Below are 16,381 nucleotides of genomic sequence, written 5' to 3' on the forward strand. Positions count from 1 at the left end.
CAAATAGGGTATGAGAGGGGGACCCATCCAGGCCAAGAGTAGGGCACGGGCAGCCCCTGGAACTCATTTCCCATGGCACTGTCGCCAGAGTCCCAGTAGAAAGGGTCCTGTTCCAATAATGTTGAAATGGAGGAGGAACGTATTTTGATGATGTTAGTGATTTAAAAAAAAAGTGGGGGGAGCTTTTAAATAGAGTGGGTGTGGGGAGGAAACAGCTAGGTGACTAGGCCACCTTGGAAGTACTACTGTCTAGCAAATAGCCTAGTTAGAAAGGGGGCGCCCCTAGAACCTAGTGGCTGATATTATTGGGCTAACTCACACATACTGAGCTTGCTGTCTGGGAAGATGAATGAGCCTCTAAGGTCACCAGATATATCTCTCCTCACACTTGAAAAAATATTCTGCATCAATTAGGATGTTTTTGGCTGTAATTGAGTCTTCCTAACCAAAATTGACTTAAGGCATGTCTGGCTGGCTCAGTCAGAAGAGTGTGTGATTCTTGATCTCAGGGTCGTGGGTTTGAGCCCCAACTGCATGTAGAGATTACTAAAAAAAATAAACTTTATTTATTAAAGATTTATTTATTTATTTGAGAGAGAGAGAGAGCATGAGTGGGAGGGGCAGAGAGGGAGAGGGAATCTCAAGCAGAGCCCCACGCGGGGCTCCATCCCAGGACCCAGAGATCATGACTGAGCCGAACCCAAGAGTTAGAGGCTTACCCGACTGTGCCATCCAGGTGCCCACAAAAGTAAATAAACTTTAAAACAAAACAAAACCGACTTAAGCTGTAGAATTTTCATAATCTTGCTTAACAAGAAGCCAGCAGAACAGTCCCTAGATTGACTCAGTGGCTGAGCCTGTCCCCCAGGACTTTGCCATCTCTCCCCTCACCCACCCTCCTTGGCAACATCTTCCCTCAAGGTGGCAAGGTGGCTGCTGCAGATCCAAATATCACACTATCGTGCAACAACATCCCAAACCTTCCCTCCTTCTCTCCTCTTTTCTCTTTTTTAATCACAGAGGGCAATCTTTCTTAAAAGCCTACCCCCACCTCCCACCAGGAGACGTCCCCTTTCACTTCACTGGTCAGAACTGGGGCACACAGGCTCCGCTGACCCAGCTGCAGGGAACATGTGGTGGTGTGGGCCATGATTCATCCTATCAACAGGGAAGAGGGAATGCTTGCTGGGAACTGACCCCCTGTGTCTGCCATTACAGTTTTGTTCTTTTCTCTGATTCCAGGAGTCATATATGTCCAGTGTAGACAATTTAGGAAATCCAGAGAAGGATGAAGTAGAAAATAAAATCGCATACTCTATCACCTGGATCCAAGCACTGTCTTATCCCTTTGCACTGCTTTTATCCTTCTCTGCGCTCTGCTCCGCCCCGGCCCTCCATCCTGCTCTTGCACCAGCCCTTCATCTCTGCCCACCCACTCCCAAACCACCTTCGGTTCAGCACGGAAACACTTGCTGTTGGCATTGACCCCAAATTCCTCCCTCGCTTTTTTTTAAAGCTGTGAAAAAAAATCGTAAATAACGGAGTATGTAAAATGGACGCGTATGGTTTAAATAATGCTGCGATGAAGGCTTGTGAACCCACCACTCAGTCTGAATGCTTTGACGCCCTCATCACATCCCCTCCTGAAGTGGCTGTTACTTATTGCATTAACCATTTGTGGCCACAAAAATGCCACGTATTGCCTCAAAACTCAACAAGCATTCATCTCACTCTCAGGGTCTGCAGGTTGCACTAATCTAGATTGGGCTTGGTGGGGTGGCTCTGCTTCAGGTGGTGGGTTGTCTGGGTTTGGCTCCAGACTGCAGGCTGGACCCAGGTCTGCTCCACATGTCTCTCATCCTACTAGGATCAGAGTCTACCTGGTATATATTCTCCTCCTGGCAGCTCACTGACATGGGAGAACCACGTCCAACAGCAGCATAAGCACGTCTAAGGCTGCTCAAGTCACGTTTACTAACATTCTACTGGCCAACGCAAATCATATGGCCAAGCCCAGCCTCAGTGGGACAGGGAAGTGCGCTCCCTTCACAGCAGAGGGAGGGACCCCGAACATTTGCTAAACCATAAGCCAGACTGCCACAAACATGCCTTTGGTTTTCTTTTTTTTTTTTTTAATTTTTTTTTAAAGATTTTATTTATTTATTTGACAGAGAGAGACATAGCGAGGGAGGGAACACAAGCAGGGGGAGTGGGAGAGGGAGAAGCAGGCTTCCCGCGGAGCAGGGAGCCCGATGCGGGGCTCGATCCCAGGACCCTGGGACCATGACCTGAGCCGAAGGCAGACGCTTAACGACTGAGCCACCCAGGCGCCCCGCCTTTGGTTTTCTTTATGGTTTTGTCAGAAAGGGATGTATCTCTGCGTAATATATTAGTTGGTTTTCTCTGGTTTTGAATTTTATTTTTTATTTCTTATTTTTTATTTTTTTAAAAGATTTTATTTATTTATTTGACAGAGAGACAGAGTGAGAGGGAACACAAGCAGGGGGAGTGGGAGAGGGAGAAGCAGGCTTCCCGCAGAGCAGGGAGCCCGATGCAGGGCTTGATCTCAGGACTCCGGGATCATGACCTGAGCTGAAGGCAGACGCTTAACCAACTGAGCCACCCAGGCGCCCGTAATGTTTTTTTTTTTTTTTTTTTTAAGATTTTATTTATTTATTTGACAGAGAGAGAGAGCACAAGCAGGGGGAGCTGTAGGCAGAGGGAGAGGGAGAAGCAGGCTTCCTGCTGAGCAGGGAGCCCGATGCGGGGCTCTACTCCAGGACCCTGGGATCATGACCTGAGCTGAAGCCAGACGCTTAACGACTGGCACCCCTGGCTTTCAATTTTATATAAATGGATTCTGAGTGGATATATTTTCTCGGAGTTATGTTTCTCCTCCCTTCTCCTTACTTTGTTTTCTCCCTGTTTTATCAGTCAGGAAGTTTGGTTGTGAAAACAGACACCAATTCTGGCTCACTTAAAGGAAAGGAATTTATTGGAAGGTTGGGTGGTTAACAGAATTGATGGGAAGATTGGATGGAGAACCAGGCTCAGGAAGTGGACAGGATACAGATGAGTAGTTGCCTGGGGCTGGAGATGGAGAGTCCCTCTACAGGGAACTCCCTGTAAAGGGGCACAAAGAAACCTTTTGGGTTGATGAAAATATTTTGTATCTTGATTGTGAGAGTGGTCATATGGGATTAGTCAAAACTCATCAAAACTATACACTTCAAATGCATGCAGTTTATTATATGTAAATTATACATCACCTCGATATAAAAAAGAGGACCTGCTTCATTTAATAATAATTTTTAAGTCTGTAGTGGCTAGTGCTTGAGAAAACAACTGTGGGGTTCTCCCCAGACCAGTTTTACATGATTTGGGTGCTATTTCTGGCTCTATACCTGGTTCTCTAGGCCTCTTGTTGATTCTGTGAGCTCCCCAATAGCACTTTTTGTTTTTGAAATATAAACAGATATATCTCAAGAAACAATTCAGTGATTTAAGTATATTCACAGAATTGTGACACCATCACCACAATCAACTTTAGAACATTTCATCACCCCAAAAAGAAAGGCCATTACTCTGGCAGTCATATAGTGCTCCCATAACGAAGTGTCCGGGTGGCCTAAAGCAACAGAAATGGATCCTCTCACAGTTCTGGAGGCAAGGAGTCCCAAACAAGGTGCTGGTAGGACCATGCTCTCTCTGCAGGCTCTCGGGAAGGATCTGTTCCATGCCTTTCTCTTAGCTTCTCATGCTGCCAGCGTTCCTTGGTGCTCCTTGGCTGCCAGGCACATCACTGCAAGTTGCTGCCTCTGCAGCCACGTGACGTTCTCTGTGTCTCATGGTTTCACATGTCCTTCTTTTCTCTTTGTGCATTCTCTGTGTGTCTGTCCTCTTCTTATAAAGACATCAGTCATATTAAAGAACATACTCTACTCTCATATGACCTTATCTTAGTTTACATCTTGATTATGTTTGCAAAGACCCTATTTCCCAAAAAGGCCACATTCACAGGTACCAGGGGTTAGGACTTTACATACTTGTTCAGGGGACATAATTCAGCCCGCAACACCTTCTCATCCCTAGGCAGCCACTAAGCTGTGATCTGTGTTTATGGATTTACCTACTCTGGACACTTCATATAAATGTAATCATACAATATGTAGTCTTTTGTGACTACTTTCCTTCACATAGCATAATGTTCTCAAGGTTCATCCATGTTGTAGCATATTGTATTAGTACTCCGTTACTTTTTATTTGAAATAACATTCATTGTATAGATATACTGTATTTTGTCTATTCATTCCTTAATTGATGGACATTTGGGTTGTTTCCATTCTTTGGCTATCACGAATGGTGCTGCTGTGAACATTCTTTTACATATTTTTGTGTGAACATATTTTTTTTTTAAAGATTTTATTTATTTATTTGACAGAGAGAGAGAGCACAAGCAGGGGGAGCTGTAGGCAGAGGGAGAGGGAGAAGCAGGCTTCCTGCTCAGCAGGGAGCCCGATGCGGGGCTCGATTCCAGGACCCTGGGATCATGACCTGAGCTGAAGGAAGGCAGACACTTAACGACTGAGCCACCCCAGCACCCCGTGAACATGTTTTAATTTCTCTTGGATATATACCTAGGAGTGTAATTGTTGGGTCATATGGCTCCTCTATGTTTAATTATGAGGACCTGCCAGTCTGTTTTCCAAAGAAGCTACACCATTTTACATCCCTACCAACAATGTATGGGGTTTCCAATTTCTCCACATCTTTGCCAACACTTGTTTTTATCTATCTTTTAAATTATTAGTCATTCCAGTGAGTTGGAAGTATTTCATTGTGCTTTCGATTTAGCATTTCTGTAACAACTAATGATGTTGAGCACCTTTTCATGTGCTTATTCTCATATTCTTTTTTTTTTTTAAAGATTTTATTTATTTGTTTGTCAGAGAGAAAGGGAGAGAGAGAGAGCACAAGCAGGGGGAGCGGCAGGCAGAAGGAGAAGCAGCAGGCAGAAGGAGAAGCAGAATCCCCCCTGAGCAAGGAGCCCAAGCAGGATTCAATCCCAGGACCCTGGGATCATGACCTAAGCTGAAGGAAGACAGTTAACCAACTGAGCCATCCAGGTGACCTTCCTTTTTTTTTTTTTTTTAAGTAGGCTCCATGCCTAGCATGGAGCCCAATGCGGGGCTTGAACTCATAGCTGTGAGGTAGAGACCTTAGCTCAGACCAAGAGTTGGATGCTTAACGGACTAAGCCACCTAGGTGCTCCTCCCATATTCTTTTAATGAATTCCTTCTCTTAAATCAGCCAGAAATTTTTGTCATGTTTTTGTTGCTTGACACCTGCAAACAACAAAACCATGAATCCCTGAAACTTTCCTGAAAGTCTCCTTAAGAGGTATCTGTCTTCTGAGTTGGTTGTGGGTCTAACAAAGGAGTTCTCCAGGGGTCCTTTGAGTTTTACTTTAAGGTCCCTTGAAGACCCCAAGGGTCCAGGAGTTCCATTTCACAGGGGCCCTCAAAATTCACCAAGGCCCTCAGGGGTGAGAGGTTGCTTCCAAACTCATTAAATCATTTAGAAAACACTCATTCACTCTCCCTACTTGTCCCAGGCCTGGCTTGGTGCCTAGGGCCCTTCAAGGAGCTCATCATCTGCTACAGAAGGCAGACATGGACACAGCCAGTTTCTGCTCAGAGTGACCAGTGCTGCTGCAGAAGAAAACAAGGTCTCTCTGTCCCTGGGAACAGGATGCTTCTTAGAGATGGCAATAGCTGAGATAAGTCCTGGAGGTTGAGTGGGAGATAGCCAGGTGAAAGGTGGGATATGTGATGATGCTCGAGAAATGGCTCAGTCAAAGGGACAGCTTTGTATTAGTGATGATGTAAGTTCAACTGCTATAACAGTAATCCTCTGTGATGTAAATAGGTATAGATCTTTAAAGTTCAACTGTGAGCTAACCTAGTGGGAATATAAATTATGTTTACCAAAACTCAGTGGCTTGAAACAATGGACATTACCAAAACTTAGCGGCTTGAAACAATGGACATTTATTGTCTCACATGTTATCTGTGGTCAAGAATTTGGAAATGGCTTACCTAGGTGGTTCTTACTCAAGGTTCTCATGCAGTTGCAGTCAAGACATGAGCCAGGGCTGTGGTCATCCAAAGGCTCGACAGGAAGCTTGGTTATTGGCAGGAGGTCTTAATTCTTCATAATGTGGATCTGTTCTCATGACATGGCAGCCGGCTTCTGCCAGAGCAAGTGATCTAAGAAAGAGTGAGGCAGAAGCCACAATGCTTTTTATTATATAGTCTCAGAAGTCACCCTCTGTCAGGGATATGAATACCAGGAGGTAAGAATCATGGGGCCCATCTTGGAGGTTGGATAACATAATCTGCCTTTTAAAAAATATATTTTATTTATTTATTTGAGAGAAAGAGTGAGCGAGAGAGTGAGAGAAAGAGAGGGAGAGCATGAGCAGGGGGAGAGGGAGAGGGATAAGCAGACTCCCCGCTAAGCAGGGAGCCCAACATGGGGCTTTATCCCACAACCCTGGGATCATGACCTGAGCTGAAGGCAGACACCCAACCGACTGAGCCACCCAGGTGCCCCTATAATCTGCTTTTTTGACCCCAATGATTTATGTCTCTCCTACATGCAAAATATTCTCACCTTCCCCTAAGGCCCTAAAAGTCTCATCCTGTCACAGCATCAACTTGAAATCCTGAATTTTGTCACATTACTCAAGTTCCGATGAAAACAAGTCTCCTTAGAAGTAGTTCCTTAAGTATTCTCATCAACTACAGAGTTCTGCTTTATCCAAACACCTGCAAATGAGAGACAAGTTATCTGTTCTCTACCCGCCCAACACACAAGCAGGCCCAAGGTAACTGCTATGGACTCTCCTGCTGAAATAGGGAGGAAACAGGCGTACAGGAGTCACTGTCCATAGCAATTCTGAAATCAAGCAGTTCTATGATTCAGATCAAATTTAGGACTATTTCTCTGTGGGTCTTGGTTCTGTCCTCTGAATCATCCTTCCTTTCTCATGAAAGGTGGCCAGTGTTTGCAGCTGAGTAGTTGTTTCAGCCTATTTCCTAAACTGTTGTATAAGTTAAGGAATCTGCAGTTCTCTTTTCATTTTATGTTGTCCCTGGCCCTTTCAAATGTAGACATTTGAGTTTGTGACACATGGTTTAGACAAAGTCCTTATAGGGAAAAACAAAATCTGTACTCAGGGAACATCCAGGAGTTCAGTATGACCAAAATATTGGGTGTTCCCTGGGTTTCTCTCTGCTAGAATGTCTAAACACATATCCACAGTTATTGTAGAATTATGTGTTAACCCTCATACCTGACTGTGAGAACCTCTAGGGCAGGGCCTATTTCTCAAGAAGAAATAGACAAATCCATTATGCTGGGATATTTTAATACAACTCTCTCAGGAACTGATAGAATATGCAAATAAAAACATCAATAAGAACACAGAAAATTTGAATAACATGCTTCAAGACTTTGACCTAATTGACATAATAGAACACTGGATCCAATAACCATAGAACACATAATTCTTTTCAAGTGCACATCAAATATATATCGATATGCTCAGCCATAATGTAAGTCTAACCAAATTTCAAAGAGCTAAAATCGTATAGAGTATGTTCAATGATCACAGTTGGATTATGCTAATCATCAAAATCAAAAAGAAAACTAGAAAATCCCCAAATATTTGGAAATTGAATAGCACACTAGTAAATAACCCAAAGGTCAAAAAAGAAATCACAATAGAAAGTAGAAAATATTTGGTTCAAATGTAATGAAAATATAATATGTTAAAACTTGTAGAATGTAGCTAAAGCCATGTTTAGAGTGAAATTTGTGGCTTTAAATGAATATATTTCCCCCAAAAATGGCTGAAAATCAACTATCTAAATATCTACCTCAAGTAGTTAGGAAAAACATTCAGAAATTAAATCCAAATAAAGTAGAAGGAAGAAAATAATAAAGTTGACAGGATAAGTTATTAAAATAGAAAATGAAGATATGGGGGCACCTGCGTGGCTCAGTTGTTTAAGTGTCTGCCTTCGGCTTAGGTCATGATCCCAGGGTCCTGGGATCAAGCCCCACATCGGGCTCCTTGCTTAGTGGGGAGTCTGTTTCTCCCCTCTCTCTCTCTGTCTCTGCCCCTGCTTGTGCGCGCTCTCTCTCTCTCAAATAAATAAATAAAATCTTTAAAAAAAAAGAAAAAGAAAATGAAGATATGAAAGAGGAATCAAAGAACCAAAAGTTAATTTTCTGATAAAACTACTAAAATTGATAAACTTTTGGCTAGACAGATGAAGGACAAAAAGAGGAGACACAATTATCACTTTAGAAATGAAAAGAATGCCATCACTACAGATCCCACATGAATCAAAAAGACAGTGAGAGGATATTGTAAATAACTATATCCCAACAAACTTGAAATTCAAATGACGTGAACAGATAACTAGAAAAACACAAACTGACACAGGAAGAAATAGGAAAACTGAGTAGTCCTGTTTCTATTAAAGAAATTGAATCTTTTGTTAAAAAAAAAAAATCTTCCTACAAAGAAAACTCCAGGTCCACATGCTTCCAGAGAATAGAAAAAGTAGGAGTGCTTCTCAATTTATTTTATGTGATCAGCATTACCTAGATACAAAAACCTAACAAGGGCATTATAAGGAAGGAAAATTAGAGGCCAAACAGAGATGCAAAAATTCTAGGGGCGCCTGGGTGGCTCAGTCGTTAAGCATCTGCCTTCGGCTCAGGTCATGATCCCAGGGTCCTGGGATCAAGCCCGGCATCAGGCTCCCTGCTCAGCGGGGAGCCTGCTTCTCCCTCTCCCACTCCCCCTGCTGTGTTCCCTCTCTTGCTGTGTCTCTCTCTGTCAAATAAATAAAATCTTTAAAAAACAAAAACAAAAAAACCACAAAGATGCAAAAATTCTAAACAAAATATCAGCAAACCAAACCCAAAGATCTAGAAGTAGGATAATACTACACAACCAAGTTGTGTTAACTCCAGGGATACAAAGTTGACTTGACATTTGAAAATTAATCAAAATAACTCACCACTTTAACAGAATAAAGTTAAGAAACCATAGGATCATCTCAAGAGATGTAGAAAAATTTATAAAGTTACCACCCATTTATGGTAAAAACCTTTCAAACTAAGAATAGAAGGGAACTTCCTTCATCTGATAAAGGACATGCACAAAAAAACCTACATCCAACATCATACTTACTGATGAAATATAAAAACCTTTCCTCCTGAGATGGGAATGAGAAAAGGGTGCCCACTATCACCTCTTCTATTCAACACTGTGCTGTCCCTTATGAAATAACAAGAAAGAGTGTAGGACCAGAAAAAAATAATTAAAATCATAATTATTTGAGGTCAGGGGCTTGGCTTGATTTTTCTGCTGGGACCCGGCACAGAGTAGGTGTTTGGTGGGTAATTGTTGAGTGGACAGATGGAGCAATGGATGTTAAGCAGTGGGGCCCCAAGGCAGGGCGTATGCTACAGGGACACTGACCACTACATAATCAACAGAAAAAGTAAAACAACAGTGAAGTTGCACATGGCGGAATTTTTTTTTTTTTTTTAAAGATTTTATGTATTTATTTGACAGAGAGAGAGATAGCAAGAGCAGGAACACAAGCAGGGGGAGCGGGAGAGGGAGAAGCAGACTCCCCACAGAGCAGGGAGCCCGATGTGGGACTTGATCCCAGGACCCTAGGATCATGACCTGAGCCGAAGGCAGACGCTTAACGACTGAGCCACCCAGGTACCCATGGCGGAATTTTTTATTGATAAAAAACTGATGGAAGAATCAGGAAACCTTCCTGATAAAATATAGATCAGCAAAGTCTTGGCCACTATGTCCATTTCTTTTTTCTCTCTAGGAGCTTTAGTAGAGAGGTAAGGATATTTGGCCCCTGCTTTGACCCCAAGGATTTAAAAATTCCTTAACAATTTTTTTTTAAATTTTAAGGATTTTTATTTTTACTTTTTTTTTTTTAAAGATTTTATTTATTTATTTGACACAGAGAGAGACAGCGAGAGAGGGAACACAAGCAGGGGGAGTGGGAGAGGGAGAATCAGGCTTCCCGCACAGCAGGGAGCCCAACGCAAGGCTCAATCCCAGGACCCCAGGATCATGACCTGAGCCAAAGGCAGACGCTTAACGACTGAGCCACCCAGGTGCCCCCTTTATTTTACCATTTTTAAAAAAGATTATTTATTTATTTATTTATTTATTTTCATTTATGCATTTTTATTTGCTAATGTTTATATCAGTACACTAAAACTAAATTTTAGAGACACTGGATTTCATTAGTTTGGATACCATTAGTTTATTATAAAAGAGAGACATGAAAATTATTTACATAATGAAAGATTTCACTAATTCACTGGAATGGGTAGTTTCACTTCATGCCATTTTAATAATGATTTCAGTCCACATACTATCCGAGAATGTCACCATCTCTAAATAAGAAAGAATCCTTGTCATCTAGAACTACTTCGGTGCCTCCATATTCTGGGAGAAGAACTTTATCTCCAACTTTCACACTAACTGGTTCAATCTCTTCACCCTTTCCTTTATTTATTTATTTATTTAAGATTTTATTTATTTATTTGTGAGAGAGAGAGCACATGAGAGGGGGGAGGGTCGGAGGGAGAAGCAGGCTTCCCACCGAGCAGGGAGCCCGATGCGGGACTCGATCCAGGGACTCCAGGATCATGACCTGAGCCGAAGGCAGTCGCTTAACCAACTGAGCCACCCAGGCGCCCTTCACCTTTCCTTTAGAGCCTGATCCAACAGCTACAAAAGTGCTTGCAACACTTTTCCTTGAGATTTTTCTGGAAGCATAATACCTCCTTTCGTTACAGTTTCAGCTGCGCTCCTTTCAACTAAAACTCGGTCAAAGAGGGGAAGAAACTTTCTAAACGCCTGCCCTGCCATGACTCTGGCCGCCACAGTTCACACTCTGCTCTGGAGCTGCTGCCGCTGCAAGGAGACCCGCAGTTCGACACTATTTACTTATTTTTTTAAAAGATTTTATTTATTTCTTTGAGATAGAGAGTGAGAGAGAGAGAACACGAACGGGGGCGGGGACAGAGGGAGAGGGAGAAGCAGGTTCGCCACCGAGCGGGGAGCCCGATATGGGGCTTGATCCCAGAACCCTGGGATCATGACCTGAGCCAAATGTAGATGCTTAACCAACTGATCCACCCAGGCGCCCCTAATTTACTTATTTTAGAGGGAGAGAAGAAGAGAGAGAGACAGAGCATGTGGTGGGGAGGGGCAGAGGGAGAGGGAGAGAGAGAGAATCCCAAGCTGACTCCCCTGAGTGTAGAGCTGGAAGGGGGCTCGATCCCACAACCCCAAAATCATGACCTGAACTGAAATCAAGAGTTGGCCACTCAACTGAATGAGCCACCCAGGTGCCCCTAAAGATTTTTTTTTTAAAGATTTTTATTTATTTATTTGACACACACAGAGAGATAGTGAGAGAGAGAGCACAAGCAGGGGGAGCGGCAGGCAGGTAGAGGGAGAAGCAGGCCTCCTGCGGAGCAGGGAGCCCGATGCAGGGCTCGATTCCAGGACCCTGGGATCATGACCTGAGCTTAACTGACTGAGCCACGCAGGTGCCCCATGAATACAAATTTTTGATGGAATTATATCATATTGATTACTTTTCACAGAGAAAATATTTCCCAGGACAAATCCCATTAAGTCAGTTCAATACCTTTGATTTTTCTATACAGCTATTAAATCTATTTCCAACTTATTCATTTTCCCTTAAATTGAGCTATAATTATCTTCATCTGAAAAATAATTTTCTGTATAAATTTCATAATGATGATTTGTGTTATCAGTCAATTTAAAAAATCCATATCACAGTTTAATAATTATAGCTTCTGCCATTGTAAGTTATCTTTTGTGGTCATTATTTCTATATTCTATGAAGTTCACTTTTCCTGGGATGAATTTTGCAGATCTACATTTTGTCAAGAAGACTTATTTGACTTTTTCATAAATTTTTAGTCAACGAGTAATTTCACTGTGTGCAATTTAGATGTTGTCAGTTTTATTTTTTCTGTTGATTATATAGTGGGTATGAATCTGACTCCACAAAGTTAGGGAAGTAAAAAATGACATATTACTTCATTCAATCTAAATCAAATTAAGTCCAATTCAGAACTTACATTATATGGGCTCCTTCCCTTGCAAAGGATCCGGTCTTTTGTAGAGAAAAATATTTAATGAGTCCCCTCCCATGCTTAATGGATACTGATGTACTTCTGTCTACCATATGCTGTTCCTCCTTCACCTCTAGAGAGTAGGCCACACATATGTCCAAGCCCTGGACCTTCCTAGTTCTGGGAATCTCCTCTATTTCACTACCCTTAAAGGCATTGGCTCCTTCATGGCCTTTCCAGAAAATAGCCTCCCAAGCTTTCTTGGGTGAGAAGCAGACAAATTTCATTTCCTGTTAATTCATCCAGGTTAGGATTAGAATATCTCAAGAGCAATTTAGGAGAAAACAAAATGCCTAGAAGAAAATGTGAGAGCTGCAAGGGATGGATTTGGTGGAGGAGCACAAACTTCTCCTCTTTGAAATCAGCTTTGACTGTCAAAGGGTGATTGTCCACAATATATGAAGATTTTCTAAAATTAGAGAAAAAAGGAACAACCCCCCCTTAAGACCACAATGAGGGCGGACTAGTGGGTAGACAGGTGGTTGCTATTCTATTCTCAGAACTTTTCCATCTCTTTCATTTCATTAACAACATGGCAGGCCGTAGGTATTTGGACAGAGAGCCTCTGCCGTTGTGGGTACCCTGACTTCTAGGCTTTCCCCACCCTCCCACCCCCGGGATTTCCTGCCTCAGTCTTGCTCTCTCTGCACTGTTTTGCTTACCTAAAGTGTATTCTCTGAGAAGTGCTAAGATCACTCTTTCCTGAGACAACTTCTCCTCTGCCTAATCTTGTCCACTTTGCTCTATTCATCCTTGCTACCCACAAGTGCCTCCTGCCAACCTTTCTAGAGCTTTTGTCTTTCATAAAGAACCAAAACAACACAGTTGTAAACAAAGCAAAACAAAATGCAAAATCCTTGTCTCTATACAGAGTTGTAGGGTTAAAGAGAAATTTACATGAGACTCTCATAGTAGCCCCGTAGGGTCTGTGTGAATATCCACATTTTGCAGAAAGATGAAATGACTTGCCCAAGGTCACACAGCTTGTGAGGATGGAGATGGGAAGGAGGATTGGAATTCAATTCTGTCTGGCTTGTCAGTCTCTGCCAACTCCATCCCATTACCTTTTCAACCCTATACTCCATTAAAAATTCCTATCACAGACACAAGCCCCAGTCTTTGTCATCCCTTCCTACATACTCTACATTCTAGTTCAACTACTTGGGACAGAGGTTCTTAGCCTGGGGTCTGAGAGCCAGTGGGCTGTGATGATGGATGGGAGAGTTACATTTTTTTTCTTTAAAGTAAGCTTCATGCCCCGTGTAGAGACCAACTTGGGGCTCAAACTCACAACCCTGAGATCAAGACCCCAGCCGAGATCAAGACCTGAGCTGAGATCAAGAGCTGGATACTTAATCAACTGAGCCACCCAGTCACCCTGGGAGAGCTACGTTTTATATTCATTAATCTTTACAGAAATTCATTTGTCTTTCCATTTTGAATGTAGGTAACAAACCACAGATTTAGCAGTACTTGTGACTTTGTCATCAACAGAAATCACAGATGTTCCCCTATCACATTACAGTTGTTGGAAAACATCTTGAAATATTGTTTGTATTCATCACCACTTTGAAATTGTGCAGTTATTAGACAGGCAGTGAGATCTTATTATTTAATTTGTTAATGAATATATGTATTACTGATGAGATTTTAAAATATTTTGATAATAGTATTTCAGTGTAAATTGGTTTCATTTGTAATTCTTGTATTTAAGTTATGCACTTAAAATCATTTTTTAAAAGATTTTATTTATTTATTTGACAGAGAGATAATGAAAGCAGGAACACAAACGGGGAGTGGGGGAGGGAGAAGCAGGCTTCCCACGGAGCAGGGAGCCTGATGTGGGCCTTGATCCCAGGGTCCTGGGATCATGACCTGAGCTGAAGGCAGATGCTTAACGACTGAGCCACCCAGGCGCCCTTCAAATCATTATTTTGAGAGGGGCTTCATGGGCTTCACCAGACTGCCTAAAGGGTCCAGCACAGAAAAGTTTGAGAACCCCTGACTTAAGTTTTCCTGAGCTCAGGGGACGCTTCCTCTGCCCTCAACAGGCTCCTTCACTATCTGCTGAGTTCCTCTTCATCCTTCACCGTGTAATTCACGAGTTTCCGCTTTGGTAAACGTTCCCAAAGGACCTAGGTCCAGAAGGGAATTTGATAACTAGAGTGCCAGTGACCCCTCTCTTGGCCGCTGTTCCATCCAACCCTCGGGCAGCCATTGCAGGAGTTACTGTGTGGAGCAGCCTATTTGTTTGGCAGTGCAAGGGGCTTCGCTTTGCTGGTGATCCTTTATAGAGTCCTAAGCTGGAGAAAGGTCTTGGCTGAGACTCCAGATCTGAGAGCCTTGACTGCTTGGGTGCTCAGGTGACTGTGGACAGCACAGGGCTGGGGAGAGGACCCATCTGTCCTCTTCTGAATGGAATCTGGTGCTTTCCTGGAGCCTGCGGCTGAGCTAAGGGGACATCAACACAGGGCACAGGGGAGCTGGGCCAGGGTGGAGAGATCATGGGGATTACATGGGGAACATCTTTTGTTCTCTTAGACTGTGAATTTCATGAAATCTTGTCTGTTCGGCACACAGAATCTGATATCATGTCTGGCAAATGGTGGGTATTCAGGAAAGCCTGATGAATAAATGAATGAATGAATATGAGATTATACCTGTGGGGGTGAACAGTTGAAAGGGCTTTGTAGGGGCAGGAAGTCCTGTGTGATGTGACTTAATTTATATTCATTCACATGATAAATATTACTGAATGATTACTACATGCCTGGCACTGTTGCTGTGCTGGGGACACAGCTGTAAACTGGATAAAAATCCTGGAACGTCCTAGAGCTTATAATGTCTTGAGGAGAATCTGCAGGTGGTAACCCTGGGCTTCTACTTGACCTCTTGGCCTGGGTTAGGCTTTCCTTCTAGGTTCCCACAGCCCCTTTCTTTCTTCCACTATGGCACTGATCACACTGAGATGTAACTATTCCCCCAGACTGTGAGCAAAAGATCCGGGATCAATATCTTAAAGTAAGTCAGTACCTTATGTTCAAGGAATAATGAATAAGTATACAACATTGTCCATGTTCTTCCATGGGGGTCCATAGACCCCCACCCAGAGGAAACTCAGCTCTTCTGGGAATAAAAGTACTTTTGTTCTTCCTGTCTTTCTGGAAAGCTTTCCCACCTTCTAGTTGAAATGAAAACTGGTGACTCCTTTCCCCTTCCCCCACCATCCAAACATCGCCCAAATAAAAAGAAAGAAAAGATCTCTATTGCCCTCCGGACAAGGCAAAGTTATGAAACTCCTGGGTCAGGCCCTGTACGTTCCATGAATTAACTCATTTCACCCTATGAAGGAGATGATATTAGTCACATCTTACAGTGGAGGACATGAAGTTTCAATAAGGACAAGTGATTTTCCCAGTGTTGTAGCCTTTAAGTGACTGAGCTGGGATATGAACCCAGATCTGGTCTCCTATGTCTGTGCACTTCATATGACACCAGAGTTCCTCCTACTCATTTGAAGTATAGGCCACTTCCGGAGACAGGTCAAGAGCTAAGAGTTAAAAAGAGAAAGGGCACAGGTTCAAAGACAATGGATATCAACACAGATTTTCCATAGTTGCTGTTAGAGATGACAAATTAAGTGGAACTGATAAACATTTCCCAAAATATACTCTTCTGAATCTATTTGGGGTTCTCAAAATCTTTGCTAATCACTTGATTACTTAGGTTTCCAGCTTACCTGGTATATTGGTCTCCTAGGACCTGCCTTAACAAATTACCACAAGCTGGTAGCTTCGAACAACAGAAATTTGTTCTCGCACAGTTGAGAGGCCAGATGTCTGAAATCAGGGTGTGAACAAGGTTGGTTCCTCTTGGAGGCCGAGGCAGAATCCTTCTATGCCTCCCTCCTAGCTTCTAGTGGCTGCCAGAGGTCCTTGATGTTTCTTAGCTTGGGGCTGCTTGACTAAGCTCTGCCTTTATCTTCACATGGCCTTCCCACTTAGTGTCTCTGTGTCTCAGACCTCTTCTCTTTGCTCTCATAAAGACAACTCTGCTTTAGGGTGCCTGGGTGGCTCAGGTTGTTAAG

At 42.8% G+C, this 16,381-nt stretch overlaps 1 long non-coding RNA gene across 1 annotated transcript; it reads right to left on the minus strand.

The window, feature by feature from the left end:
* Window positions 1–2,993: 2,993 nt before the first annotated feature.
* LOC135362377 (uncharacterized) lies at window positions 2,994–6,826 on the minus strand. The gene is made up of 3 exons (XR_010406989.1): window positions 6,676–6,826; window positions 6,099–6,269; window positions 2,994–3,903 (listed from the first exon to the last, which is right to left on the minus strand). It is a non-coding gene; the product is annotated as an uncharacterized LOC135362377 (long non-coding RNA).
* Window positions 6,827–16,381: the final 9,555 nt, after the last annotated feature.

Source organism: Mirounga angustirostris, unplaced genomic scaffold (genome assembly GCF_029215605.1).
Source record: "Mirounga angustirostris isolate CCGP_5_RB_7025 unplaced genomic scaffold, mMirAng1.0.hap1 SCAF_13, whole genome shotgun sequence".
Taxonomy (NCBI): Eukaryota; Metazoa; Chordata; class Mammalia; order Carnivora; family Phocidae; genus Mirounga; species Mirounga angustirostris.